General features: G+C 37.6%; 1 long non-coding RNA gene across 3 annotated transcripts in view; it reads right to left on the bottom strand.

Annotated features, from left to right (window-relative positions):
* Nucleotides 1-26,224, bottom strand: part of LOC133272477 (uncharacterized) — a 165,377-nt gene extending 139,153 nt beyond the window's left edge. Inside the window, exons 1-2 of one of the 3 annotated variants that reach the window (XR_009744447.1) lie at nt 26,000-26,224; nt 25,638-25,675 (exon numbers count right to left, since the gene is read on the bottom strand). This is a non-coding gene — a long non-coding RNA (uncharacterized LOC133272477). The remainder of the gene's footprint in view (nt 1-25,637; nt 25,676-25,999) is intronic. The other 2 variants (XR_009744445.1, XR_009744446.1) reach the window with 2 other exon arrangements.
* Between the last annotated feature and the right edge of the window lie 942 nt (nt 26,225-27,166).

Raw genomic sequence — 27,166 nt, forward strand, 5'->3', positions numbered from 1 at the left:
TAATTTTGTCCAGCTGCATAATCCCCCAGCTGGCATATTGTGGAATGTCCCATGCCTTATTCATCAGTCCTAATATGTTAAGAATAAGATTTACGAAAAGTGACTCCACTAAAGACTTGGAGCTTTGGCTATCTAAAATCAGTCAGAGGAAAAGTTTAAGAATGAAGAGAATCATTTATGTCTTGAAAGTCTTTTACTTGTATGCTCATAAAAAAATGAGAGAGATTCTGATCTTGGTCCTGCTTCTGGAGAACTACTACCCTCATAATGGAGCAAAAGTTTTTATGGTTCCCTTGCTGCTGAAAATCCTATAATAAATAGAAGATTGTAAAAGCGTAATTTGAAAGAAAAGAAAAAAAAAAAAACATTTTGAAGAGTTCATAGCTCCTTTTTTTTTTTTTTTGTGGCGGGATAAAATAGATGAAGACTTGAAAGTGAAATATATAGAGAAACTACACTGCTCTTAACACAAGTAATATTTAGTAATTTCTTAGCCCTGGTTTGCAGTCAGTCATCCTAACCATCTGCTCAGAACTGAACTTTTTCTTCTTCTTCAGTGTAGTTGAACTATATCAACAGAAACAATTTCTTCAGGGAGAATAAATGTACCGCTACAAACAGTTTGATGAAAGACTGAATCTTTGTATTCCTGGAAAGTAAGTCTTCCTGTAACAAGCAGCTAATGTTTGAACACGTCAAAGCAAGCCTTTTAGTACAGGAGATAAGAGCACTTGAATGTTTCTTACAAAGTGGTAACTGGCCCAAAAGAAAATGTTGTGCACGGTAATTTATTCTAGGAGTTAACATTTTCCTCGGCCTTGAAAAGAACTTTACCATGACTCAGTACTCTTATTTGGAGGATTTGGGTCTGAAATCCAGACCAAATATACAAGCAAATATTTTATTCATACAGGCAATGTTATTGGCATAGACAGTGGTAAAATAATGGCCAGATCCATGTTAGGAATGGGTCATAAATGGATGTCAATCTGAGGTGGGGTGTTTATTCATGGTTTTAACTATGCTGTTAAATGCCACACTGCAGAAGCTTTAATGCTTATGCAACTATGTTAATCTAAAAGTACTGTTCTTGATAAAAATCCTTTTGCTTTTGGAATTGGTGAATAACATACCATCAGAAAGCCTTTATTGCTGGTATAAACTACAGCTGTGTTAGAGGGGATAGCTACAGTAACCTAGTGTCTCTATCTCAGCATGTGGCCTGTTCAAAGTCATTGTTTACGCAGACTTTCTACCATATGGAATTATCAACATTTTACTGCAAAAAGTTCTGCTTTGTACTTCCAGAGTGAGAATAGAGCAAGAGAGATTTTGTTTTCTCTTTTTTCCTTTGAGAAAGAAAAAAAAAAAAGAAAGAAAAAGAGAGAGAGAGAGGGAGAAAAACAGAAAAGAAAAAGAAAAAGAAAAAGAAAAAGGAGAAAGAAAAGGAAAAGAAAAAGAAAGAGGAAAAGAAAAAGAATAAAAATAAGCAAAAGAAAAGAAAAAAAAGGGAAAAGATAATAATTGATCTCTGCCCCTAGGAATCCTCTCCTGTTAGAAATATATGTCATTATAAATATCACCATGTATAAACATATACACTTATTAATGTAGTGTAAAATCTCATCTTTTGGGTAGCCTACCCACTCTCAAATGCCTGAGACTGACCCTATTGGCAATATAATTTCACCTCTGAGAGAAGGAATAACTCTTCCTCTGATGGGTGCCCCACGATTGCTCCCTGGCCTGGACCCACCTCTATGCCTAGTGAATACCTGTGCAGAAAATGTGCTTCTTTAGCACATGCAACATCCCATGGGCTTGAACACATGGGGCATTCTTAGGTGGTATTAATATGTAAGTAGGTGGTTAGGACCCTGCCAGGCATGTTTGGGCAGGCTGCCCAAGGGCCCGGTGTGGATTGCAAGCAGGCACAATGTGCTCTTGTCTGCTCCTGGGAGTGCATTTTGAGCAAATGAGGTAGACATACCTCTGGAAACTTGAGTATGGCAAACTGTTCCGGTTCATGTTAAGAGGGAAAAGGAAACGAATAAACACTATAAATCTGTGTTAGCCTAGCAAGACCTAAGAGCATTCTTTCATGCACAATAAAGAGTAACAGATATAAAGGTAAGTAAGAGTAAAAGGAATTTTAGAGCTCTCCTCTGGTGCAAGAATTCCATTAAAACCTTTGGTTTATCTATGTACATCTTGAATGTACATAGATACACCAAGATGTAAGTAGGTAAAAGAAGGTACTTCAGGAGTCGCTGTTAGTGCATGCACAGAGTTTGCTGAACCTGAATGTTTCCCCCAAATTTGACAAATATTGCCCCCTGTTAAAGATCTGATTTAAAGACTATTCACAGATTACTATTTCCTTGGCCCATCCTGGGACTCTGAAGTCTTCCACATTTACTGCTGAAGAGAGAAAAACTTGAAAACTTCAGATGCAGCTCCTCAAATCTGGGTTTCAGTAGAGTAATGCTGTGGCAGCTCTAACACAAAACAGCCTCTCAAGGCTTTTATGACAGCAAAACTAGCAGTAGCTTGAGTTTGCATAGCCCTGGGCTAGTCCTGCAAAGGCAGCATTGCTGGGTTAGGATTCAGTAGTGGCTGCATTCCTTCCAGCCTGCCTCCCAGGTGGGTTGGGGATGGATGCATATCCAAGTTCTGCAACATCACGTGTCTGGGTCTCTGAAATGAGGTTTTGAAATTCTAGCTTGTGGGAAATTGTTGAATATTTGATTTCATAATTAAAGTTGAAGGAAATACCATATCAAAATACTGTAAGTCCATGCAATTAAGAAAATTTGTGTTTCAGATAATTCTAGGCTAGCCTCCTTGCTGTTTTCATAGATCATTGATTAACTACATACAAGGAAATATTCCTTTTAAAAAAAAAAAATCATGAATAATATATTTATATTTTTTTTAAATTGCACAGTAGAAACAGTTGAAATAGAAATAGTTGAAATAATAGAACAGTTGAAGATAAGCTTCTGATGGGGCTTTGGTATGGCTGGTGAGAGTATTCAGTTGCTGGAAAAAGTCTATCTTGCATATGATACAGCAAAATTACTCCAGTGGCTAAAGGTACATTAATAGCCCTAGGACAAAGATTCAGATAAGGCAAAGCAACATACAAATAAGTATGAAGATGGGAAACATATGTGGCTGTATGGAAACTCAAAGCAGATGATGGAACATCAGTTAGATCAGAAAATTCCAGTGAAAGGAGTAGTAGTGGTCATGGACAATATATTGAAGAAGCAAAGAGACAATGCTGTCACAGGAAAGACAAACGTTACAGTAGGTTGTGTTAATTGGAGCATCATATGTAATACAAGGAAGGCAGTTTTTCCGCTCTGTTTGACTTGGCTGAGCTTCATCCAGACAGCCACATTTAGTTTGGGCTACCACATTTTTCAAAAGATACAGACAAATTAGAAGGACTTAAGAGAAGGACATCGAAAATGATAAAAGGTGTTGAAAATAAGGCCCAGGAGAAAAGCTTAAGAGACTGGGGTATGTTCAGGCTAGGGAAGAGAAGCCAAAAGGGAGACATAATAACTCCCGATAATTACATAAAGGGGTGTTACCAAGAGGACAGGGACCAATTGTTCTCATTAGTCAATGGGAAAAAAACCCTAAGAAGTAATGGACTTTAGCTGCAACATAGGTAATAGGGTTAAATATTAGGAAAAACTACAACCGCAAGAACAGTTAGGTCATGGAGCAAACTGTCGAGGGGTTTTCCAGAATCATGTCCACTGAAGGATTTTAAGGCCAGATTTTATGTTGATCTATCAGCAAAGGTTTAAATTTAATTAAATCAATCCTAACACAATACATGAAGGAAGGAGAAAAAAGACTGGGCTGAATGACCTGTATGGAATGTGTTTGCTGGTAAACAGCTCTGTGATTCTCTCACCCCATGCAGTACAATGAGAGATTTATTTGGTGGTGTTAATTTTTTCCTTATCTATAATCCTTGTCTTCATCTGAAAGGGAAAATGCAAGAATGTGTTTTCCAGACCTAAATTAATACTGGTATGTATCTACCTTATACATTTAGAGATGTGACCATGTTTCCCACTCTTAACACCAGCTGATGACTAGAGTACATTTAGGGTATCAGCTAGGAACTGAAGATTTCATACCTTCCAGCTGCAGGGTGACTCTTAGGTCTAAGTAGTGGCTGGTTCTGTCTGACACCTTTCTGCAGTGTGCTGCAGGTAAGGTCAAGGTGTGTCTTTAAAGCCCTTTCAAAACTATGTACTTACCATTAACTAGTAAAATTTATACCCTAAACCTGCACTTTCTCTGCTTGAAGCGTGATAAATATTAAAGTAAATCTCTTTCATGAACATGGTGTACCTGCCCCTACACTACCTGCTTGATCAACATCCTTTATCTAGCTTGGGCTGTTAAACTCAAGGTAAAACCACTGTGCATCAGCAGCTGCAAAATGAGCATTAGGACTAGTATCAAAATCCAGGACACTGACAACTTTTTATACAAATGACAAACTTTTTCAATTACTCTAAGCAATTCCTAACTTACGTAAGAAAGATTAATATTTAAGCAAAAAATTCTGAGGTACTAATATACAATTAAACAGAAAGGAGGAGGAGAGAATATTTTTCTTTTTGTTGTTGACTGCATTGAAATACTAAGTGTCCTCAAACCACTGCTTAATGTCATGGACTGAAAATGAAGTAGCTGAATGAACCCCCTATATGGACATGTTCTGCCAACAACCACTCCAGTGCCAGCAATAAATTCCCAGACTAAACAGTTTAAATTTGGCATTCTCATTTGCGATGCTGTACTTATGCTACACTGAGAAGACTGATTCTCTGAATTCAAAGTATTCTAGCAAATGAATTATTAGAAATATGAAATTTTGGATGACAATCATATGTCTACAGCAAATTAATCTGATATTTTAACAAAATACTATTCTTATCAAGAGAAATTTGTGGTGGTTTGAACAATAATAGCTGCAGTCATGGTCAGTTTGTTTTCCACTCTAATTTCTTCTTTCAGAAGAATAAATCCAAAGCTGACTGAAGCCTGACAACCAGCTCTCAGATGAAACAATGCTTTTTATAGTAACCAATGGAAAAAAATTGTTTTGTTTTAAATTTTTTCTTTCTTCTAAATTTCACCTGATTAAAAAAAAAAAAAAAAAAAAAAGCAAACTTACTCTTATATAACTAAAAGAGTTTTAGGTTTGAATTGGAATTTGTCCAAAGGGTAGTTCAGAGTAGTTTAGGAATTCTGACAATGGAAGAAAAAAAAAAGAACTGTGAATGCTTAAAAATGGACTGCAAAACAAACCAAACAGAAAAAGCCTTACAAGCATTTTTAAATGTGGACTTAATATGCATGTGTAGCAGCTGGATTGACACAATGGACCCTAACGGCTCCTTCAGGTTCCTTTCATGCTGTATTATTCACTCTGCAGTCAGAGTACCAAAGACAACAGTTTTGGGAAAAAGCTTATATTTTTGCAAACAGCTGCATTTAGACAATGACACAGGCGATGTTATCATATGACTGCCCAATAGAAAAGTGCTCTTGCTTAATGGAAGGATTTAGTATCTGGATGTAAGGTGGTCCATGGGTTAGAATGGAATGCAAGCCAGAGCACTATTTGGTCCATGGCTGTGATACCTTTAGCTGACAGATTCCATAACCAGAAATAATGTAGCCTTGCCCTTTATTTCCTCACCTGCCAGTTTCCAAAGACCATTAAAATTTTAAAAATGTTGCTTACATAACTAAGCTCATTTTCTGTTACAAATAATGATGGTTTGGATTTATTAGGCTATTTTATCTGATTTATGAAAACCACTTTTGTCCACTCTTTTCTATTACAAATAAGTGTACTATACTGGGAATAATACTGAGCTAATGCCCTCGAGGAAGACCATGTGACTGCAATTATTTATGAATTAACATGTCACAGATTTGAAGCTTTGAGACAAACATATTTCCCAGCTGCATGTTTGTGACTTCTGAGTTTGTAAATGGAACAGATGAAATAATGACTTGTTCTTCCTCTCTCCTCCTCTTATATATTGTTTAGTTTACTTGCTGGATATGTAAAGACACGCAGGAATACTTATGCAGATATTTATCATTCGCAGAGAGTGTAAATTAAACATGCTATTACTTTATCAGCTATGACAATAAATACTTCATGTATATTTCTCTACAAATGATGATATCATTGTTTTTAATACATTATACATTGTTTTTAAAGCCAGCACACTGCAGGATAAAACCAAGCAACTAGAAAGTGAACTGCTTTATAAAGCACAGCAACATGTGCTTAGTTAATGCTTTAACTTGGTTTCTGCTTTGGGAGCCAAACAATAATTTGACTGATATTATGAGATACATACTTGCTTGATTTCTCCTGCAAACTTAAAAGTCAAGCTGAAATCAAACTCAGATGTCTTAATCGATAGCACAAACATAAAGGCAAGAAATATATGTACACTACATATGGTTTTGCTGCCAGATATAAACAAGTGTAGCTGATACACATACATACATATATTTGTTAGCTGTCTATATAAATTGAGATGAAAGCCCATTTTCAAGCATGACCTGTGATAAACAAATGCATATAAATAAACAATAAAGCAAGATAACTCTAGAATAACATCAATTAAAACAATTACAATGACTTCTAGTCATCATGAAGTATTGTTTCAGTTCCATCTTAACACAGGAAAAGCTCCCAATTGTTCTTAAATCAACTGGTAACTGATTCCACATTTGTGGAGCCTTGAAACAAAAAGCTTTTTATCCCTAGTTTGTATTCATTCTAGGGCATGGTAGTTCCACAGCATGAATAGAGTGTAATGTATAAGCTGCTCTAAGTGAAAGTACCAGGTTGGAATAGTGGACCCTGATTGACACAGAACTCTAATTGCTATTTTATACCCATATATTAAAAGTAAGACTTTGCAGGGGAAAAACAGTATCATATCTAAAGTTGACAGAACTGGGAAGTTGAAAGTGCAATTCAGATGTATGGAATTTTACATAGCATTTGATATTATGCCAGATATACATATGTAAGTACAGAAAAAAAACAACCAAACACCACATAATATGATGTGGAAAAAAAGCCTTGGAATTCTGATAATCAGTGTGTGCTATTAACCAGAATACTAAAACTAGCTCTTCATTCCAGTTTTCAAACAGCAAGGTACAGAACTTAAAAGTGCAATTTATATGTATATATATATACACATACATAATGTGCTTATTTTTTATCTCTTCTTTAAACATATAAATAAACAAACAAAAATTCTTTTCTGTCCTTCAAACCCATTTGTTTTCCAGGTACTGATTTCTGTGTTTTTCCCTAGATAAGTCCTTCGGAGTCTGGAGAACTGCTAGGATTATGACATCAAAAGGGACAAAAGATTGGAAGCTGTTTAATGACAGGAGGGTGGGACCTTTAAGTCATACACTTTAAAAGTGTTTTTTTACCCATAAGCGCTTACAGTACTTAAATTCCTGAAAAACACATGAGAAAAAGGCTTAGTCAGCCCTTTGAGAAAGCTCCGAATACTGCCAGTTACAAACTTCCCTAGAAAGTCTTAATGAAAAAGGGGGGAAGGATATAAAAATTTGATACTGCTAAAGTTAAAAATAAATCAAAGATAAGTGAGAAAGCTCAGTGGCTGTTGTTTCTTTATAAATCACAAAGGCACTGTAAAAGAATAAAAAGGAGTAATTTTTACCCTTTACTCCTTTTATAAAGGTCAGGTTCAGGGGATTGCTGAACTACCACTAAACCCCTGAAAAAGAATATTCTGAGAATAGAAAAAAAGAAGGGTGGTGTTCCTGGAAAGGCGTGGTGTCTGTGTGAGAAAGGCATTTTGGAAAAGAGCCTGTTGCCCACAAAGTACTGCAAAATAAAATAATCAAAGTTGAGCAAGCCATGACTCTTGCAAACAAGCAGGAAGGCAGGCCTATGTCATGCCTCAAAATGGTCCACATCACTGGTGCCCATGAGTGGGGCATGCAAGGATACTGCCCCCTTACCCTTTCATGAGCTTGTTGGCTCATTGGGTCTTGGCCAGAACCCCTTCACAGTTTGTTACCACACAGCATCAGCCACTTCCCTTGGATCAATGGAGGAACAGTGCAAAATTGGTACTTTTACAGAAAGGGAAACTGCTGGGACAAAGGAAAAGTGTCTATGCTTGTGGATTTATGACCCTGGAGACTGCAAACCTGCTGGACCAGAGCATTGCAAATGGAGGAAAAGGAGAGTAGGTCACACTTAACACTTTTGCGGAGATAGCTCACTTTCCAACCACTCTGAGCCCTACCTCCCATGTTGCTGTCTGCTACAATGCCCTTTTATTCTAGTTTCTTGCTAAGGATGAGAATTTTGAAATCTAATGCCATGTCTGTCCAAGAGGTGAACCATGGTATTTTCCATTCCCCAGCACCTGCAAAGGCACAGAATGCAACTGTCCTGGAAGGCAAGCAATTTGGTCAGCCCAGCTGGCTCCAGTAGCTAACAGAGTCCCATTTTATCCTCACTGTTAAGTGTTTATACAAAAACCTCGCATCTTCCTCTCTGAATGCAGAAAAGGAAGGGAAAACCAAAGGAGGGAAACCCAAAACACTATGATCAAAAACTTTGCTCCAGTGAAAGTAAAGGGCGGTATCCTGATTCTCGCCTTAAATATCAAGAGAGGTCTTTATAGGGAATCTACATACCACTGATAGTCTGAATTTAAATCCTGAACAAGATGAAAGACTGACAAATCCAGAAAAAAAGTATATTTTTTCGTTCATTCTTCTAAAGTAAACAAGTATGAAATATGTATTCATTACATCATGTGGTGAAGTAATAACTGTAGTAATAAAACCTATGGTCAAATTGAGGTTCAGACACATCTTTCTGAGACCATAGAGTCACAGTTATATTCTGACTACTGAGAACCTCTGATCAGAATGGGGTCATTCTCAGCATCAGTGCAGGGAATGTAAAGGACCCCCCCCAAAAAAAAAAACCAAAACAAAACCAAACAGTTACAAAGGACAGACAGAAAAGTAGGAGGCTAATATAATAGCATCATGGGAGTAGAAGGGTGTCTGTAAATAAAATAATGATATTTAGTCTGCAAGCTCTGTAGATCCACAACACCAAAGCACTGCAATGGAGCCTACACTTAATCTTATTATATTATCTCTTAATAGTTGCATAGCCCTGGAGTCCTAAAGTCCAACAAACCAAAATAAAAATAAATTAAATAAAATGAAAACAATCAGTGGGAGAAAAGTCACACAGTAGTGAAAAACAGGCAAAGATAGGTCAAATTTTGAGCCTAGCAACCACTTTATGTACCTTTAAACTTTGTACCTGAGTGAAAATCAACTTCTGAAATCAGGAATCAGAGGAATGATCTGAATCAGCTGTAGCACATCACCTAACGAGTTGCCAATTACAAGGGAGTATTTTGCAGTAATGTGGCCACTATGTGTTAACTCAACTGGAAACTAAGATAGCTCTGCAGAAAGCTTGAGCTGCTGCCATGACATTATAACTTTATAAAATGGTCAGTCAATAGCTTGCCTCCAATGGGCCTCAGAATAGCAGTTGCAACTGTCTCTGTTTTTGTTACTTTAGTGTTTTTATTGTTCACACAGCTCCTTCCCTAGTGCTATCTTATGATTGCTGATAGAAACCAAATGGGTCTGATACTCTTTGTTTGAGTATATCTAGTCATTCTGTCCTTAATTAAACACAGGGATTCTTCACAATGGAAGAAGGTGGAAACTGAGACGAATTCTCTGAAGTCTAAGTTGTTTCTTTCCACTCATACAAAAGGAAACAAGACATCTTTTTTTCTTGTTGCTGAAAAACTCTGTGCATTTTTTTTTAAAGAATCTGTTTCTGGTACAGCAATCACATGCTACGTTAAATAACCCAGAACTCAGTACAAGAGATATCTTATTTTCAGTAATAACAGACTAAACTTGAAATTTCAGCCAAATTCTTTAGATAAGATATTCCAAAGACAAATAATATGTCTTTTTTAAGCCTCCCAGCACAAAAAATTACGTTCAGAAGCAAATGAAATTTTAAGAAAGGGCACCTGGGCACTTTTAGCCATGAAACTAAGGTAAAAAGTGTCTTCTGTAACTGCGGTGGTTAGTCAAAAAAAGGTTTAATTCCTTTCCCAGCTGAGATGATTATCTCTATGAAGTGCCTAGCTTCTGTGAAAAAGAAGAGTGAAAGGTGTCTACTTCCCCAAGGTAAGAAGAGACTGGTAATTGAGCAGCAGTTAAGGAAAGCTAAGCAGAGAAATAGCAGATGTAGAAGAACCTTTGAAACATGAAGTTAATTTGGGAGAGGCTAAAAGACACATAGACTGGAAAATAGGGGAGAAAAGACTGGTCTGTAGTGGTCTTTATACCTTCTAGCAACACAGGGGTTCAGGCAGAAAGAATCAGCTTGATGGAAGGCAGCTGAGGTGGCAATTGAGTCCAAGCTGGTCACTTGATATAGTCTGGTGTTTGCTGGGTAATCCCAGCATTGTTAGGTTGGACGACCAGCAGCATGGACTAGGGTCTTGGGGCACTAATTTTAAGGATCCCCAAAATTCCCGAATGGTAGCTGCTGGTTCTCTACCTAATTTTAAGTACTTGAAAAAAAAATGAAGATTAGAAGAGCAATCCTTCAAAACTCCCTTTAGAAGAGAAACACAATTCCTAAGAGCAAATCTTGTACTAGATAGCTTGACCTGCTTTCAAGGGAAATTAAGATCTCTGTTGTGGGTTACAGAGGAAGTTCAGAGAAACTAAGTGTCAGCACACCCACAGCTCTGATATGCATGGAAGACAGGTCTTGGCCTTCAGAGAGATGAGAAAATCTAGTGGGATTGCAAGTATCTAAGAAGAAAAAGTTCATGAAATTAAATTTTAGAAGAAGAAGGTGTTTCTGCAACAAGTTTGTGGAATCAAGATGGTGACACTTCTGTAAATCTAAGGAACGATACTAGGCGGAAAGGGAATGAGTTATTAAGGCAAGTAGAGCAAAACAGTTCCTTGTCTATGATTCCAGAAGGGTAGAAACCAGTAAGTCAAGAAGATAAGGAAGACTAGGATTTAGTCACTCCAGGTAGCTTCTTATCTTGCTACAATGCTGCCAGGAAAATCCTAAGGACAGAGGGAAAGAAGAATTGGCATAACAAAAGAAAGTGTCTGGTGAAGGAACTACTTCTACTTTCATCCATTTTCAAGTTGAGGCTTTTTTTTTTTGCTGCAGATCATAACACATACAGAAAGACCAGGCTTAAACAGATTATTTGACTGATATTTTTCAATTTCTCTGCCAGCTAACTTGCTACAGCAGATAATGATCTGCCTGAAAAACTGCTTTTTCAGACCTCCGACAGGAGCCACAGTGAAATTGAGAGAGGTCAAAAGAAGTCAGCTGCCATTTTCACTCCCATTTTTTATGGAAATGGACAACAGATTGGTGAAGACATTGTGAAAGCTCTAAGGCAATCACTCTTTCAATTTGTCCAATATTAGTTTCAATAAGAAATGAGAACAGAAACAATTGCCAGCAGCCCCTGCTTGATTTGTTAAGACTCACTCTTGTCCACTTCAAATCACCTTTGACATTTACGAGCTCAACTTTGCAAACATCATTTGAGTATTATTATTTTATCTGATGCCTCTATTATGCCAGTGCCCAGGCTACCATAATGCTAAAAGTGATGCATAGGTATCAAGAACACCATTGTTTCTTACGTCTCCACTTTATGAAAAACAAGGAAGCTTTTGTTATTGTAAACAGACCCAATACCTCCAACATTACACATGCAAGATATAGTAGTTTTCAATGATTTATGTGTATATATCCAAAGTGAATTTGAGAAAAGGAGATCTAGTCTGGTAGAAATTTACAATAAAATCAGCATATTGATAGCAAATTAGCTTTCCCCTGCACCTACATTTTCCTGTGTAGAAAACATCTTTGTAGAGGTCATAGGGAATAGTAAGCAAAGAAATGCTAATAGAGTACATTTAAGTCACTTTAGGTTTGTACTCTTTTCAGCATGCAACAGGTTTTATGCAACTTTCCTCTGCAGAGTCACAGGAACAAAATGAAAAACAAAACTGTGTCAAACATGGTAACAGCGGTATTGTCAAATACACCTAGGACACAAATGACCAGTGTGATTTAATCAGTATGATTTCACTACATGCAAATCAGGGGTGGAAGAAAATGTCTACCTGGGTCAAGTTTGAGAGATAGTGACAAAGAAAGTGAGACAAAAATTAGTATCATTATGAGATAGGTGGTATTAGCAACTAGTACAAATTCTTACAGAAAAGATGCCACTTTCCCTGAAGCCAAAATTGTACAGCGTGTGCATTCTGCCTACTGCCTCCTGTAAGGCTGAAACTCAAAAACTGTCAATGAAAATGGAAAATCATTTGAACACAAATTAAATAAGAATGGAATGGGCAATCCTAAGGACCATGTTTATGGAGAAACTGAAGTACCGTGTGGGCTTGGTAACATACAAGAGGTGTGGAATAGATTCTGTGCTGGCATACAGAGATAGCCAAGATGGATTTAGCCATATGGGACCCCAGGCTGGTTATGGCAAAGGCTCTCCTAAATACAATTTAAAGGGAAGAAATAAGTGCAAAGAAGGAAAGTTAGTATTTTATTCATGGTTTGCACACAAACTTGCTGAGGCAACATTCTATCTCTTCTTCCAGGTTGTTAACAAGTTGAGTAAGACTGGACCCAGTATTGAATCCTGGGAAACGCCACGGACTACAGGCCTCCAACTGGATCCTACTTCGTTGATCATGACTCTCTGAGCTCTGCCATTCAGCCAGTTTTTGATCCACCTCATTATCCATCATCTTTTCTGTTTAAAGAAATGTTTAAAAGTTTCTTAAAATACTGCAGTGCAATGAGTAAATAAATATGAAATGTGTAGAACTAGTAGTAAAAAAGAGGCAAAGATATTCCCCCTCTTCTTGATTTGTGTGCTCTAAAGATTAAATCATCAATTGTTCTGTATATGTAAGCTTTCCCTCATCGGTTGCAAGTAAGCTACAAAAAACTCCTATTGGCTGCACTATGGAAGGATCAGTGGCACTAACACCTTGATATTTGCTCCCACTTTCCATTTACTTTTCACTTGTGACTTTAAAATGTAAGTGACAATGAAGCATTGTCTCTATGGTATATAAATAGGAGCTTATTTCCTGCATTTACTCTGGTTTTCTTAGGGGAAAGGGGATTTACAGTTAATAACAAATCCCGTTCCACATTTGGATTTTTCCTGTGTACAGTAAAAACTCCTTGAATTTCAAATAATGCCAATTTCCATCTCTTCAGCTTGAGAGGCGGTGGGAACTCTGTTGAGTGTTTTTTATCTCAGAACTGAGTGCTGTGGTAAAGGACTCAGCCATAAATAATCCCACATGTCACCAGGGCCAGTGATAAGCAAATGCCTGTGGAAAGGCCCTTGCTCCCTAATCTTCATGAACCTGTCACACTGCAGTGAGACAGTCTCCACTGCAGGTGAGTCACAATGACCAGATTAAGGTACAGTGGGTGCTGCCATCCTGGTCTTTGCTGCCTTGGTATTTCTGAGCATAAGAATCATGGAAATGTCCACCACCCTCGATTGCTACCAGTAATGGATGGGCATATGGAAAATCATTTAACTGATTACCATGCCTGTCTTCAATGGTATTTTATCAGCTGTCAGCAATTTGCAAAAGAAGAAGCTGAACAGGAATATTAAAACTACATCCCAACATTACATAACTAAAGTCTTCACAACAGGAGAAAAACAAATAGAGAGGAACACAGCCTTTATTTTTTGTTTTTTGTTTTTTTTTTTTAAGAATACATTTCTTATAAAAGCTTTTTCAATAATAATTAAAAATAAAAAAGAACAACATATCAAAACTTCAGCGAGTAAATCTGTTTAAAACTATGACAAGCTCAGATAGCAGCAGCGGTAATGTTTAATTTGTTGGCTATTATATTCCCTCTATTTAATGGTTCTGGGACATCCATTATTAGAGTATACTAATATTAACTTAATCCTACTACAACTAATTATATATCCCCCTTAACCAGTATCTTACTCTCTGCCAACAGAATTAAATCTAATGAAATATATCAATATCGAAGACTCAAATGATGGCAGCTACTATCCCTACAAAATAATTATAACCACTAAAGGTCACAGATGTTATGTTACAGTGGCAAAATCTAGAGATAGTGGGAACCACACGGTAGTGATATTCAAACAGGAACCCAGCAGCCCCTCAACCTTGAAACCACTAATAACTTCATCTGGAACAGTTGACAGAGGGGAAATTAAACATTCCCTTTGACAAGAACAAAACTATATTAAAATGTAATAGTTTATTAAACAACTGACTTCAGAAGTTAAATTACCAAATTACATCTCCATGGGTTTTAAGAAGTACTGTCGATCGCAATAATGGATTGCCTACAAACTTTTATCTTAGCCATTGCCTCCAGAGTTGCTGTATTTAATTATTTAAACATTGTATTAATGAAACATGTTATACTGGTAAGAAAACTACTTTTATCACAACACATGAAAGACAAAAAATATAGTGTGTGGTTTATACTGAACAACTGCATTTGCATCCCCACTGCAAATAACAAAAAATGTCCTCTCCCTGATCCCCTTTCCGGCTGCTTTGCCTACAAGGATTTGTGGAAATAATGTAATGATGGCTGCCATTGTTCTTGATTCTGTCTTGATTTCTTTTTTTTTTTTAATTGAATAGAAACCATTTAAAATATTTTGGTGCACCTGTTGTGCTGCATTATGACCCACTGTGATTTCAATTTATGTCACATGAATCATGCCACTAGACCACCAGATTTCATCACTTTCAAACCTCTTAGCAGTGCTAGAAATTGCTGACACATCATGTTTTATAGTCCATATCTATGCACATAATGCATTCAAGCAAGAGGGCTAAATTAAGATCAAAACAATCAAAATTAAAATAGACATGGCAGAAATGAGGTTAGACAGAACCATTCAGATCTGTACATGTGTACTGGCTGGAAACCTCTGCTGCACAGTGAAGAACTCTGTCACTTGAGCTATTGAGAACCCAGTAAGAATACTAGATTATCGTCTTTTTTTGGTGGATCAGCCACCAAAGGAGGAATTGGATCAGCCACAAGGGAGAAGTAAGACACATTTTTAAGTGGGTTTCAGGTGTTTGCTGACAGCAGAGGAACACTGTAAATTAAGAAAACTTTGAAAAAATTCCACATTCTGGATAGGGTTAGGGTCTAGAGATGAATGCTTCTGGTTATTTCTGCTCAAAGAAACAGTCTCTGCTATCACTTGGAGCCTCTCCCTCAGGTTCTTTTCTGGTCCTATCTTCTCCAGCTGCCATTCTGCTTTTCTCCTTGACCAACTGTCCCAGGAGGGAGAAAAGATTTTGATGAAGTGCTCTGGAGCACATGAAAATGTAGGTACTTAAATGGAGAAATGCAGAAATGAACAAAATATTAATCATATGAGTTTACAGTTAAGCACCTTTGACAGCCCTTAAGAAGAGAGACTTGGCTTGGAAACCTGCGCTATGAAGACACTCATTGAATAATCATGTTTTGTGGAAGGAGATTTCAAATACACTGCAGAATCCCGTACAGAAGAATCCAGCAACATTTTTTCCTCAAAAGGCACAAGACAAAATATGCCTTTGCAAAGCATATTTTGCAGTCCTGCAGCCTCTTCATTGAAAAAAAATGGTGACAATAGTATTTCTCTGCCTTACAGTTGTATTGCAAATGCTAATGATGACAAAGTTTAACAAGAAATTATTGGAGAACATTTAAAATGCTAAAAAGCCATTCCTTAGCTGCCTAAACAGTGTATTAAAAATCTAACTGCTATTACATAGCAACCCTTTACAGCCAGAAGAGCAGATGTACTGTGGATTAAACCTAATAAACCACCCTTTTCTTAGGGAAGAAAGAACAAAACCATGATCTGAGTTCTGCTCGGTGCTAGTGATGCGTCCATTGATGTACTGTGTCCACTTTTTGACCACTGTCCTTAAGAACAGATGTGGGAAATTTGGAGAACAGAGGTCAGAAAAGAATGTGAATGATCAGAAAATGAGACCTTTGAATGAAGGATGAAAGGACTGCAGTTATTCTGTCTAAAAGTGAAGAAGACTGAGAGATAAATGATAGCAGCTGAGAGATATGTAAGAGAAAGAGAATAATCTGTATGACAAGCCCAATGTGGATAGGACAAGAAGTAATAGCCTTGAATCACAGCAAGAGGGATTTGGGTTAGACATTCAGAAAAGAATTCTAATTGTAAGAAAAGTTAAGTGCTGGAGAAGAACACTTACCTCACCTGGAGAGACTGTGGCATCTCCACCACTGGGATATTTCAAGAACAAGTCATGCAGGTATCTTTAAGGCACATTCAAGGTCAAGCCATTTACATTGACTAGCTGCTGAACAGAGTCCTGTTTCCTGTGATTCTAAGTTGTACTGTCTAATTTGTGCAAACAGTGAAAAGTGATTTGTTTGTGTGAGAGCTACAGGGACCAGCCACTTAATGTGTGGAATTCATTAATGGAAAGCAAGCTTAATGGGTCTTCCAAAAATATTCACCTTCATTTCAGTGTGGGAAGACAATAACCTATTGCTGAAGGAATCCTGTTTTACTGTCAGAAAGAAGACCAGGAAATTAATTATCCCTGGAAATTTCCTTCTATGTGGTAGCCAAGTCTGTGGGATGATTTTCCCAGGATTGTTCTCCTTCCAGTTACAAGCAGCTGCTGGGAAGTAGCTTTCTGCAGGTTGAACAGATGCATGAAAGGGTCGGGATGCTAGTGAACTTGTGCTCCAGGAGGACAGGAAGGAGCGTGAAGCCTCAGAGGAGGTGGTTCCTTCACACTTTTCTGTACAGAAAAGTTTTCTGTCCGATACTGGAGAAGTATGTGGTTTTCAGGGGCTGTAAGGACACTAGATGTCAATAATGGCATGACGATATTAAGACCATGGACATCATGGAAAAGTGCTATGACAGATCAGTTACTGAGAGTCCACAGTGAGGTCTACTCTCTGGCCTAAATGACAAACAAGCGCTTTGAGTTCTTCTGCAGGATGAAGCAAAGACTATAGGGTTTGAAAAAAAACCAAGAGAAAAGATCTTTGCAGGGAAAGTGTGGTTTATGGAAGACTTGTACTCAGCCAGAACTTCCACTTAGCTTCAGTGCCCTGGACCTAGCACATGGCATGACTCATGTGTTTTAGTTTCTCTCTTGCAATGAATAAAACTTGGCTAGAGGAACAGTTTCAACTAAGATTTATCTGCTTCTCACAGGAAAACTGTGGTTTGCCTGGAAGATCAGAGAAGTCGGACTACCATGTATGTAGTCCATGTATGGTGTAACCAGTGAGTCTAGGATCACTGGTTCTACAGCTTGTGCAGTGTGCAGGTAGCCTGTGCATAGACAGTAGTTGTTCTTCCAGGATTTCTTGACGGCAGCTCATTGCTCTGAATAGTGAATGCCTGGAAATACTGAAAAAATTAATAGTGTCCATGAGTTCTGCTTGGAGCAGAAAACCAGTATCAGTCTTTTTACTGGCCTATAGTAACACTGGATTGGATTTTTTAAATGCATAAATGGTTTTCCACAGAGCATGACTATGAAAGACAGCTTTGGGCACAGTGTAAAAAAAAGCCTAGGCAAAAAGATAAAGTAGGACCAGCGAAAACCAACACATATAACTATATCTAGATTTGAGAGACTGGTGAAGATCTGCAGATGATTAGGAGAGAATGAGTGATTTGATGAAAGAAGCAGTGTAAGTTTCTGTTGTCCCACTTGAAGGTCGAATACAACCAAAGAGTTTGGTTGTACTCAGGAAAACTGTGAAGGTATTGAAGGAAACGCACATCTCTACTCAGGGAAGCAAGGTTACTATTCTTACAGAAATAAAATTGCCCTGCAATAGTATTGCACACAAACCTGACAGACTTTAGAGGATCTTGACTCAGGAAGGTGCATTTGTTGCAATACTAAATTAATGAACCGCTACATGTTAAGAGCCTCTTGCTTTCTTATGTGATTTTGGAATTCAGAGAGCAAACTGATGTGAGATCCAGTACTTCCACGTGAAGTAATAAGAGCTGGTTTCACAGGGTGTAATCACTCCTGTGTTCCTAGCAAAACCACAACAAGGACTTCTAACCTTCATCTTCTTTATTGCACCCTTCTTAGATGATCTCAAAGATGAGAAGGAGCTCACAGGCAGAAGGAGAAGAATGAGGATATTTCTGTTTTGAACAGAAAAGGCAAGAGAAATACAGAGAAGAGGTAAAATTCAGACAGGTATTCATATTTTTTATACCTCTGGTTCAAGTGGATTCTCAAAGTGCTGTTGAACTGTAGCCTTTGGGCAGTGGCTGGCACGAATGCAGTCTCACCTTTGGTGCAAGCCTGTTGGAAAGATTGCACAAAATTCTGCCCCTTGACCATGTAAGAAACTGGAGCAAAAAGTTTCTCTTCAACAGCTCTCTTCTTTATCCACATAATCAATTCTGTGCCCCAAGGACGTTTTACTCTGCTTTGTCTCGGGACCCTTCTCATGACTGTTTCTCTCATTTCCTCCTATTCTTCTAGTTCACTTCCTTCTTCAGTCAAGCAAAACCCACAGCCCCTGCTTTTCCCACTCAAAAACCCCTCACTGTATTCATCATGGGCTGTGGTTACACATTCGGGGACAGGCTTTACTTGAATGCCTTTCAGCATAACAAATTGTGAGGGCAGGATTTTGGAAGACTGGGATCCTGTTTGTCAGTGTACCACAACACTGCTGCTTACTTGAGCCACGACTGCGAAAGAACTAGGAGTCACCCAGAAGAGAGAATTTGAGGCCAGATTATTGTCAGTTGCCTGTAGAGCATTTTGTTCTTTGTGTTCCAGGGAGTACATAGCACTTCGGGTACCCGCTGACGGCCAGTCCTTTATTCAGGAGAGGGGAGGTGTGATATTACACTTCTGCTTTATCCAACTTGTCCTCCAAGTGGTAAATATGTGTGTGTGGGTATGCACATATGCAAAGAAAACTTAAAATAATTTATGAAGGAATTGCAAAATCAAAGATGCTGCAATCTAACTAAAGAAAAGAAAATCAGAAACCAAAAAATCCCTCCTACATATAAGCAGCTAAACATTACTGCACTTCAAACTACACCTGGAAAAAAAACCCTACTTGCTGGACTTAAATACTCTAACAAACTTACATTTCCATAGAACAGTGTATTTGAGGACTTCAGCCAGATCAGCTACACATAGAATCATAGAATCGTTAGGGTTGGAAAGGACCTTAAGATTCCTCCTGCCCTACCTCTGTTCTGATCCACCCAGGTCCCCCATATTCCTCAGAAGTCCACACAGCTCTCTCTACTTCTCAGTTATCTTTAATCAACCAATTCTGATAACACATTTTAACCAAAACCAGGTGGAATTAGATAGAGTCTGTGGTTTAAAACACAGTCTTCTCTTTATGCTAACAAGCAATATTTGTGACCAAGAAAGCTTTAAAATACTTTCCTCTACTTTCCTCAAGATAGTTTGTCTACATTTGCCACCTGGACATCTGGTTTTGGATTAGGGTGGGATGAAATACTGATCTTCATTAAAATTACCTGAGAGAGGCAGTTTGAGTATCATCTTGATGCTGTAAAAAGAAGGGTTGACAATATATAGTATTTAGCAGCACTAGGATAGGGATATTGCACTGGTAGAACACTATTTCTTAATGAAGACTTACTATTGCCTTTGAAACCAGAATGTAAATTGATGCCTTTATCTCACAGCGTTCAAATATCAAATACAAATATATCTTAAAATATCACCAGAATGTCATTCTTCCTATACATTCTAAGGAGGCTTGTCCCCTGAATTGTCTATAAACTGCCCTCTTAACCTTTTAACATAAATGTTCCCCCAAAATTCTCAAAGGTAATATGTAGAGAAAAGTACTTATTAAAATAACATGGCAGGCCTGGCTGGAATTGACAAAACCAAGACAGTCTTGGTTAAGATTGAAACTCTATCTTTGAGACACCCCGTTGTGCTTTGGTGCATTTTAATAAGTGTTCATCTGACCCTCAGCCAGTTAATTATGGGGATCTTCAGAATTTTGTTCTGGCCCCCTTGCTCTTCAGTACTGATGTGCTTCTTTCACTTCTATTTTTAGAGACCTTAAGGTGAGTTATCATTGTTAACCTGATAACACCCAGATCTATTTAGCTCTTTTAGCTGATCCTACTAAGGCAGCTTTTAGACTCTTCGTCTTACCTCCCTAAAGTGCAATTTGGGATCTTGACTGAATCTCTTATACAGAAAAAAAAAAAATAAAAGAGAGGAAGAAACAAAAATTAAGTCCTCTTTTTTTTTTTTCCAGTTCCATTAGATGAAAATCTGTTTATCATTTACAATGTGGCCAACAAAATTGAGGTTCTTGTGGATTTTATTTAACTAGTTCATTTTTTTTTTATACCCATTTAAAGTTACTTATTTTTATTTACTTCGGATTTCCCATGTGAAAATAAGAAGAGATTGAGGAGATACTGTAAATCTTCCTGCAGCACTTCCTTTCATGTTCCTGTTTTAAGGTATAGGAATCTCCTTTTATTATCTCCACAGTAAGGAGCAATACATGTATCTGGGAAAAATTTAACTCAGAGTAGAGTAAGAGAGGAAAGAAAAATAAACAAACAAACTACGGAAGAAAATGTTTCCTAGTACTTCTTGTGGCTGTTCTCTGCATCAAGATTCTGTGGGTTACTCCTGAAAGAAACATGGATTGGAGAATGAATTAATTTCCTCTGAAATGTAGCCTGCCACCCATGAGGAGACACTGCCCTGCTTGGTAGAGTAAAGGAACCTCAGAAGGGGACAGAAGTAAAGCTGGACATCATTGAAAAAAAAACCAAAAATAGTGATGATTTGGAGGTTCCTGGATACAATGACAGTAGAGATTTTTTGAAACACTGTAAATAAACACTGATATTGTTATATTTGTCTGAAACAGTCCTCTCAATCTTCTGAGGTTTGTCCATCACCAGAAAAAAAATAATGAATAATAATTTACTAGCGGAATTTTCCCATTGAATGCAAATGATTCCAAAAGTTTAAAAAAATGTTTCAAGTGTGCATTTGTCAGACAGCTGGTAAAGAGTTTCAAAAATAAAGAAAATTATATATAATGAATAACCAATTGCAGTGGATGCTAGGAGAGTAAATGTATTTTTATTGTGAGGACATAATGCTGCTATAACCTAACCTTCTCCACCCCCGTAGGGTAAAGAACAATTAATGAAGGAGAGGATGCTTCTATTAATCTGTAGTCCATTTCTGTGCTATATAATATTCATTAGATGTTCACTAGTAATTTCTTCCATCTACCCCATATTTTGTAGACAAAAATCTTTTTTCAGCCTTGATAAGAAAAGACTGATAAATAATTAACTAATACACGTTGTCTATTTTTTTCAATATAATCAACAAAATCTTAACACATTTATAAGCCATGACACGTGGGAGGTCAACATGCATTTTGTTTTGAGAAAATCTTTCAAGACAGTGTTACCAAGACTCCAAACTTCTGTTCTTTGAACATCTCTCAAACTGTGCTTTCTAGAAGCACCCTCCCCAAGTGTAGCTTTATTCTGACAGTCATTCCAGTGGTGGATTTTCTACTGGTGTATATACGCTAATAATAACATAATTTTCTGACTTCTTTCTCCCAACTCACGAAATATTGTATTTCCAAGTAGATGCTGTAAACTGGTTTTCTGTTTACACTAAGCCATTTAATCAGCTACTTGGATTGCTTTATTAGATTTCTATTTAAAAGAATTATAGGAAGAATACCTCCTTGTAGTGGAGCATACCTCCTAAAAAAAATGAGAAAGCTCCTGCTTTATTTTTATGGTCAGGAAAGGAAACTTTCTGAAAGCCTGAAACCTTACCATATGAAGGGTTAAATGATGGCATTGATTTTTATAACATACTGTTGCTCTTGTGAACTCGAACAGTAAGCTTCTGATTAACTTTATCCTTTCTTTTTAAAATAAAAATCTAGCTTTGATTTATTTTTTTTATTTCTAAGGAGATTTGGTAAAAATATCTCAGTCTGAAGCAAATGTACTACTCACCCTTTTGGACTGTAACTACAGTGGATTCCTATGTTCATACTTGCTGACATGATATTTCAGCTTTCCTTTGACACATAATTTTATAGTATCTGCTCCTAGTCAATTGTCCTTTGATATGTAATTTTATAGTATCTCCTACCAGTTTCTCAGACCGTTTTTATTGGTGTTGGTCAATTCAGGTGTGTAAACTAAGCTAAGAACATCAGTATGAGGATTTTGAGTTGAATGAGAATGAGTTGTTCGTTAATTCTGCTGGTAGGTCCTAAGTCCAGCATTATGAGAGATTTCTGCCACATTTTTCCAAAGGTTTGTTAATTAGTCTGTCCTGGCTTGCCCAAGGGGCTACTGCAAAATCTTCAGGCCCTGAACCAACTGTCAAATATTCATGTCTGGGATCTTACTGACCTCAACAAGTCTTTAGGCAGATACTAACACAGACCACTGTGAATTCTCTTGTAGCAGGAGAATTTCTAAGATAATCAGTTGCAGAGTTGCTGTAAGTTTCCGATGGGTTGGAGATCAGCAAATGCACCAGCCATGAAGGTTCTCAACTTCCTTATGGTCACAGTAAGAGTATCTGCCCATGTATCATCCATTGGTGGGCCCCCAGAACCCCGGTGACAATGTCCTACATCTCTCTCTTCCTCTCTCTTTTTCTATATGTGCACATACACACTTATAGATGCATGCATACATACACTGGCACCATGTAGCTAATTTACATGGAAGTGTGCATATATGCATCACTGCAAGTAGACACTTGTCTCCTGAGTGCATTCGTCTAGTTACCAGTTGGCCATATATTATCTGTTTTACATGATCTATTTTCTCCATAGGATTCTGGGCATCGATATGACTTATCTTGGTCATGCCACCTCATTCACGTAAAGCACAAAAAGTGAGAGAAAAGTTAGAGAACTGAGAATTACTAAGTCCTTTGCATTAAAAAATACGAGTAAATATGCTACATGCCCAAGTATATTGGAACTTTTTGCAATTACAGTGTGCTAGAGGTAGCTGAGTTGGGATTTTGGATTTGATTCCTTTCTTAAGCACGCAAATATAAATAACGAGGAACACTGCTAAGTCCACTGAGAGCAGCCTTATAAGACTATCTAAGAATGAGGTCTTTGTTCTGGACTTTGGGCTAATATTTTTGTAGTTTTCTTTCTGTGGAAGTGATATATGCAAAACTAACTTCCAAAACCCACTCACTTCTTTTGCTGATCCAGTATATGACCACAAAATAGAGCTCTAATAAACCAATCTAAAAAAGGAACTGATCTCCTAAGAGCACCAGAATAAAGTTTGCATTAATTCCTGGCTAAATAACAACGGTTATGTAATTAATAAAATAAGTATCCAGAACAGTAAGTGCATTCTGGAGCTAAAATTATTTTCCTTTACTGTAACAAACACCACTGTTTTAAAAAATACTTCATCCCTGGGAATAAAGAAATAACACTCCTATTTTTCTTCTTACGCATTTTATACAAAAATGTTGTCAATTTCCAAGTGATCCATGTTAACCCTCTTATTTAATTATTATTTCTTTTAAAATGAAGCTATTGATGTAATATAAAATACTTTTTTGTGCAAAAAAAAGGCCTGCTAGGACTGAGTTCTGACATCAAGGAATTAGGATACACTGCCTAAACCTAGAGTTTAGTTTCTCTTACAACTTATATTTAACTGTTAAAATGAAATCGTGGCAAATATAAAGTTGGAATTCATTTTTATAAACTCTGATTAAAATGCAGAGTTGGTGATTTGGAAAACATCCCAATGATACCTGAGGGGTGAAGCAGGAGGATTAGAGATATTGAGGAAATAACACCCAGAACTGAGCATTTTCCCACTGCATCCATTTAAAAAGCTACAGTTCTTGTTTCTTAAAAATGAAGCCTCTTTGTAGTTTTCTTACAGCCCCAAATTTGTTCAAGAAAATGAGACATCACTACAGATAGATAGCTTCTTTATAATCTTCTCAAGCTGCATTTCACTATGTAAACATCTCTGAAGAAAAAACCACGCAGGACCAGATCCTGTGCTACGCCATGTGCAGAAAATCCTTTTGGAGTTCGGCAAGGTTAAAGCAAGCAGCTGAAACTCACATTTGGCCTATCCTTCCTTACAGGGATGCCAGTGGGCCATCTTATCTTTACCTCTTAATTTCTCCAAACTTTTGTGGATGAGCCTTTGTATCCCAACCCCCACTTTAAAAAAATAATATAATGGAAGGTGGGAAGAAAGTGAAGTTTCAAGTCACAGCACTGCCATGTGAAGGTCCACATGGTTATGCCAAGGGCCTGTATCCTTGGCCAGCTCATCAAGTCTGAAAGTGAAACATGAATCTGGTTATAAGATGAAAGTTATGGAGTTGGAGTAACACTGGGAGTTGTGGAGTTGGAGTAAAAGCTGGGAACAAAACTTGCTAAATAGACCAGAGAGTGTTACAACTGATTGTGTACATTCCATCAGACCTTGCTGAACAACCTGCTGTTACTAATATCACCAACCACAAAGGCATGTTGCATACAAAGAGTAATTCTGTGTTTGTAAATCACAACCAAGGCATTAATTCCCATTTAATGTCAGTGCTGCATAGAATATGCTACATATTTTAGGGAGTTTTTGTTAAGGACTGCTTTCTTCTTTGGAGTTATAATTGTATTCTACCTCACTAAGAAAACAGGACATTGTCCATATCAAAATACATAGTAGTCCAAATTAAAATTTGCCCTTTGTCTGAGGTAAATTTTATGCTAATTTTATTTCACATGAAAAACTTCCAGCCCCACCCCCCCCCCAAAAAAAAAAAAATAAATTCACAGACAAGGAATAGCACAGCTTCATAGAGAAATACACTTTTGAGGAGTAAGTTCGCATCATGAGGAGCCTTTCAGGCATCCTGCTGCCCTGTCCAAAAACTGCTCCAGAGGCTAAAACAGTGGTCATTCCCCCAAATGCCAACACCTTCTTTGAAAGATGGGGCAGCAGCAGAAGCAAGGAGCACGCTATACAGGCTCTCCTGGAATGCAAACTGGCTTTAAGATAAATACTAATATTTAGAGAGAGAAATATTTACTTATATTCCCCTAAACACTGCAGCTGTAACTATAAAGCATGTGAAGATGGCAAAGCAGCCAGACCCCTTCCTAAGAGTGGTTTGTTGTTTTTTTTTTTTCTCTCCTAACTATAATGTGTGTCTGCTTTTCTGCCTAAACGGCTCTAAAGGGCTATGAAAACTGAAGTCCTTCAAAGCTGTTAAATGTTTCCTCAGACTCACAATAAAATTCTGCATTACAAATCTCGTAGTAAAATCTCTGAAGCATTGCAAGCAGTACTTACATAATTATCCGTTAATTCAGTATTTGTGTATTCAACACCTAGAAAATAAGGAAAGTGAACATGGATAGGGAAGGGAAAAAACAAAGGCAGGGGGTGGGGAGGGGAAAAAAAAAAAAAGAGGAAAAAAACCCTACCCTGAAACAGCCATGCAGCTATTAAACATATGCCAAAGTAAACAATAGTGTGAGGGTCTGCCATAGCTTTGCCCTGCAGGTAGACGGCAGGCGGCACAGAAGGAAAGCAAATGGCAAGGAAAAGAGAAAGACGGTACAGGATGTGGATGAGATGCCGAGCCCTGAGAGCATGAACGGCCTGATTGTGATCCTCAAGTCACACCATCAGCCATGCAAAACAGGACATACCTTTCTGGCTTGCTGGTTCTGTCGGCTGAAACAAAGCAGTCCCATTCTCAGCGGGAGGCCAAATCAAAATGAAATTTTATTTAGTCTGCACTGTCCCCAGATTGGGTTTCAGAATGACTGCTTTAGGAGATAGCATGGATGTGGCTGATGCATGCTTTGCATATGAAACTGCAATAGGGGAAAAAAAAAATCTACATAATCAAAAAAATCTGTGCTGCGTGCATGGCGAAAACCCCTGGACGTTAGTGAAGCAGCTACAATGGGTGTTTTAAAAAATGACCCTTCTGAATAAAATGCACATTTGTCTCCGCAAGACTATATTCAATAAACATATAGTAGATCATTTTGCATGTAATTATTCAGAAGCTGCCCTGAAATATCAAATCATTTTTCTTATTTTTTTTTTCTAATCACAGAACAGAATTACAGTTTAGAAACAAATGCAGAGAAAATGCATCTCTAAAGAGGATTTCTGTGCCTTGCAGTGACTGGCAGCATTTGCACCTCAGAATTCTCTTCAGTTTATTGTTTTGTTTAAGTCCCTGTTTCCTAGAGTACCCAAAGAAAGGCCTACTGCAGTAAAAAACATCTGCTTTTTGTACCACTGATCTAATGCATTCCACCTTGCACTTTTAAGAAAGGATCCATTCTTTGATTAGACACACTTAATTTTACAGACTATTAATAAATAAAAAAGATCATCAAATGATCACACAGTATTTTCATTAGAAGTTAGAAATAACTTACAAAGGCAAGGAATAGTCTGCAGAATACGCAGGGCATACAGCATGTAATGCCTTTGTTGTCAGTTATGCTGCAAATGAGATTTTCAAATAGGATTTGCAGAGGCAGGGCAGTGATCAACACAGTGCAACATCCAGGAAAGGGAAGTTGAACACAGTATTCTGTGAAACAAGGGGGCAGAAGGGAGCCTGTTTGTAAATACATATTATTATCCAAAGAAAACACTTATCACTGCTTGATTTTGTTACACCAGCTACTTAGAACTAGGTGATACCAATAATTTCGTAGGTGCACATCTGTGTGGGCACGTGTGTTTGTATTTATCTATGTGCAGGGCATATAAAACCGCAGTCTGTACACATGTACACGCTTGATACTTACACTGTAAAAGACAAGCAAAAGGCAGAACAAATACACATGGTT

This window comes from Pezoporus flaviventris, unplaced genomic scaffold (genome assembly GCF_033815535.1).
Source record: "Pezoporus flaviventris isolate CSIRO_AGI_PZ_B2104156 unplaced genomic scaffold, CSIRO_AGI_Pfla_v1 ptg000030l, whole genome shotgun sequence".
Lineage (NCBI taxonomy): Eukaryota > Metazoa > Chordata > Aves > Psittaciformes > Psittacidae > Pezoporus > Pezoporus flaviventris.